Here is a 5,000-nt window from a genome sequence, read left to right as displayed (position 1 = left end):
GCTTAGCTTGTAATAATGATAATAATAATAGTAATTTAATATAGTATGTATATATGTATATATATATATATATATATATATATACAATAAAAGTGTTCACCTGAAACTTACATATAAGATTATAGAATATAGATCTTTCGTTCAGTATAGTGACCAAGACCACAGATGGTAAACTAAAATATATATATATATATATATATATATGTATGTATACTGTATATATACAGCATATATAATATATATATATATATACATATATACATATATATATATATATATATATACATATATACATATATATACATATATATATACATATATATATATATATATATACATATATATATATATATATATATGCATGAGAGAGAGAGAGAGAGAGAGAGAGAGAGAGAGAGAGAAGATCAGATGTGAGATAATAATCAGAATTTAATCCACTGTATGCTGAGAACTGTGCTTACTAATAAACCAGTTTCGGCAGATCGTCATGTAAGAAAAAATTGAACAAAAATACTACAGCATTTGAGATCATAACCAAAGTTTAGTATATTCTAATCAATTTAACACTGACTAGACAAGTATATCAGTTTATGAGCTAAATTGTTTATACTTTTATGATTGCGTACCAAAATATTTTTATTAAAGGATAATCTGTATCGCATTTTTTGCAAATTAAATAAATTTCTTTTTTTACCTCCATTAACTATGATGATCGATAGTAGTTTACTTAATGATTTAGTCCATTATATTTACTTAAGAGATCTTTTCGTATCAACAATTTCTGTACTGCTAAATTGTATTACTATGCGTAATCTTATTATTATCAAACACAAACTCCTTAAAAAAAGACGAAGCCTTCCTATTCTACAATGTAAATTGTAACCGACAGTCATAAGCATAAGCAAGAGAAAATATCTATTATTTAAATATTGACAATTTTTGACGGTAGTAGTACACTAATTGGAATATTTCATCAGACACCTGAAGAGCGTACGTCTTAAAATCTGTCTTCCACCCAGTTGCTTGCGCGATAATTACAACACATTGTGAAATAATAACATCGAAGATTTGGATGTATCTCTCACAAAGTTTCAAGACGTCTTGTCTTCTCTACAGTGAGGAGAATAATATCTAGGTTAGGATATAATTTTTCATTACAAGAATTCTTTTGTAAATGCTATAAAAAATATAATTTTGCTCTAAATCCAGGTTTATGAAAATATCTAAAAATAGAACCAAACTGCACAAAAGAGAGAGAGAGAGAGAGAGAGAGAGAGAGAGAGAGAGAGAGAGAGATTATAAGTGTCTAATCGCTTTTATAACACATTCATTCAAAAATCTTTATGCAGACTTCTATATGATAAATTTTAGCAGAGGACTGACTATGCAGCTCGTGTTAATGACCTCATTGTGCTCGAATATCTTTTGTGCAATGATCCTTTCATAGGAAGTGATGTTCATCCGAATAAATCGAACTTTATTCCTAGAGATGAACAGGAAAAAAAAATTACTTTAGCCAGTATCAAGACATTTAAATCTAAATGATTATGGGCATGCTTTTTTTTTTAAACGAATCTAGGCAGCACCGGTTCCTCTCTCTCTCTCTCTCTCTCTCTCTCTCTCTCTCTCTCTCTCTCTCTCACACAATTCTATTATAAACGTTGCATGAAAAATATTTATGGAATAAGTTTAATTTTGGTAAGTTATAAGTAGTACAAAATGAAACAACCCATGCAATAAGTGTGTCTTCTTATGGAATGAAAGGGACAAATACATCCTGGATTGTATACAAATGGCAAATGGAGAGATTAACAACTAAGGCCGAAATTCCTAATTTGGGAAGCACTTACCATATACAGCAAATATATCTTTACCGTTTTTTTTTTTTTTTTTTTTTTTTTTTTCCCAGAACACTGACGGAGGACGATGTTACATGAAACTTTATCTTGCTTCCCGGCTGGTCGCCTCAAGTTGACAAGTAAGAATTGTTTTGCTGGTAATTGAGCTCGCCGAGTGGCCATCTTGCCTGCTTCAGCACTGGAAGATAGATTTGCCAATTCCAGCGCTGCTGACGAAGTGGACTGTAAGTGGACTCGTTGTCACAACGCCCCAAAATGAATGATGTCTCTCGTGAAGTTTCTGTCTCTTACGAGGAGTTGTTGCACGCCAATCCTTGTATAAGAAACTAGAAAGCCTCTCAAAAATCTCTTCTCGACTGATTCTTATGCATTATTACATCTCTCCGAACAAGGCTCCCATGGATTGCCACAGTGGATTGCGTATGCGAATGTGCGTAATCCTAAGTGAGAGGCCTCATGCGCCGTCCAGAAAAATTTCCCGAGACTGGAAATTGTCTATTTATCTTCCACAAAAATCTGTAAAGCTTATGAACTGGGCGACGCGTCGCACTCGTCTTCCATAATACACATACAACATTCGGGAGACATATCCGCAACCCTAGAATATTTCTCATAATACCAAGAAAGAGTAATAGCTTTTAAACATAGAAGGAATCACCAAACGCACATACATACACACATTCCGAAAGGCACGCGCTTCCTCCTCCATATCTATAAATTCTGATACACTCCAAGCGACCTTTCTTATCAGCGTATGACTAACGACCCAATAATCATTTCGCTTCCCTCCACTGCACTTGATGGTCTCAAGACAGCCGCAAAAAGCGACCGCCATCCGCCATTAAAGCAATCTGAAAACATGACGAACAGCCATCCGACTAAGCACTTAATTGGTCACAGTACCCGAATACGAGCCATTAACAGAGCACTTTGCACTTTGATAAGATCTTGTCACGCTTCCCTGAGGACATATCAGGAACTCTTAAGGCCTCGCGGTATTTCATCACGTGTCAATGATTTGATACAACCAACAACCAGTTCACCGGTATGAACTTGGGATAAGAAGATTACCAGCTTTATTAACTGACGATGAACGATTGTGCTGGAATCCTTAAAATTTTCAGAAAATCAGGTCCATTAAATTACTGAATTACATTAAATCCTCGTTTTTATTTCCATCTGTTAATAAAGAGACAAGATTTATCACCAAATTATAATTGAAAGTAGAACTTTTAATTATTGTAATTCGCGTGAACTGTTATTCTAAATTATACATAGATGTATACACACATATACACCCCCCCCACACACACACACATATATATATATATATATATATATATATCTTTTTCTATCATTCACAACATGCTCTTCAACACTATTGTAGAGAGTAGATTGATTTAAAGTTTTCTGTCATCCTGACATCTAAGGTCATTGACGCCATATCTTCGTGTTAAGTTTTAATGTGCCATCTATTCCATCTTTTACCTAAGTGACATTGTAATATCTCAAATTGCAATGCAATTCATAAAACCTAATTTTCTATCTATTTTACCAATCCTCTAAAAGAATTTCTATACCAAATTTTGGACTAATTACTGCTGTCCTTCCACTGCCTCATTAGTAAATAGCCCGCATCAAAATGGATTTTTGAATAAAGTCGATGTTAAGTAGTTTTAACTAAGCCTCAATGAACTCGTATGTGAAACTTTGAGGCTGATAATATTACGGTAAATAAACTTTAATTGGGCTAAAAAAAATTTTATAGCAGGTTAAAGTCAGAAATCCGTTGGTTTTAGTTAACTAACAATATAGGGTCGATAATATTGATTAACAATAGCAATAACAGTATTATTATTATTATTATTATTATTATTATTATTATTATTATTATTATTATTATTATTATTATTATTAAAAGGTTTACAATTAACAGTTCATGAAACGGAGGGTAAAAATTGTAGAGTAGGCACTAACACGACCTCACAGTGTTAAGAAATAACCAATGAAAATAAAACACCCTTAGAAAAGTAATAATAATAAAAAAGAATAACAATAACAGAAACATCAGCATCGAAACAAGGAGAATACGCAAAAAAGAAGAATGGCTACGATAGCTTTGAACGTTCGACCTAATTTGCATATCAAAAGAAAAGCTTTATTTTTTAAGTGGTCTTTTATCGTTCGCACAATTGTCCTAATAGGAACAAATTAAGAGCAGTAACTGAAAGCGACAAGGGGAAAAAAGGCAACGCGAAGTGAATGATTTATAATGAGTAAATGATAAAACTACAGTAAAAAAAACACCGATTAAAGACTGAAAACGATAGGGAATATCGAAATGGATATCAAAGTAAATTATTGATAATGAGTAATTGATAAAACCGTGGTAAAGAACAACATATTAAACGCTGACTAAAATTGACAAGTAGGGAGAAAGGAACCGAGATATGGTAGGAGAATAAATTACGAATACGAACAGAAGCAGAATAAATCGATAACCAGAATAAAAAAAAAAAAAAAAAAAAAAAAAAAAAAAAAAAATAATAATAATAATGGCTATGAAACTAAGGAAAACACAGAACTGCATCATATATACTACGAAAGGAGACTTCACTTGATATACAATTGAATCTAAATCTAAATAAATCGCTATGTAATGGAAATGTAAGCCGAGGAAAATCATTTCAGTTAGTACACAAAAGAAATAAAATAAATTGAGGGCTTAACGAAATAAACTACACAGTTTCAGGCGGGATTTCAAGCCCCAGCAGCAGTAATAGTAGATTGGATGATGGAACCATTTCTTTTTTCCTTACAATAACAGAGGAATGTTTGGAATGAACCAAATGGTATAATATCCATTGAATCATTGTGGTTTAATAAGGTCAAACATTCACCAAGACGCACGCCCTACTCTCTCTCTCTCTCTCTCTCTCTCTCTCTCTCTCTCTCTCTCTCTCTCTATCCTAATGCTCACTCTTCCTTGTGTGAATGTCTCCAACATCAAGTTCAAGAACTTATAATTGAAATGATGTTGCGAAACTCTGTCTTGTGTATTTCTTCTCCGTTTCTCTTTATTTAACAATTATGAATTTAAAATTCATTTACATAAAACTGTTATTCTATTTAAATAGTAAC

Source organism: Palaemon carinicauda, chromosome 11 (assembly GCF_036898095.1).
Source record: "Palaemon carinicauda isolate YSFRI2023 chromosome 11, ASM3689809v2, whole genome shotgun sequence".
In the NCBI taxonomy this organism is placed as follows: domain Eukaryota; kingdom Metazoa; phylum Arthropoda; class Malacostraca; order Decapoda; family Palaemonidae; genus Palaemon; species Palaemon carinicauda.
This window is presented reverse-complemented; position numbering follows the sequence as displayed.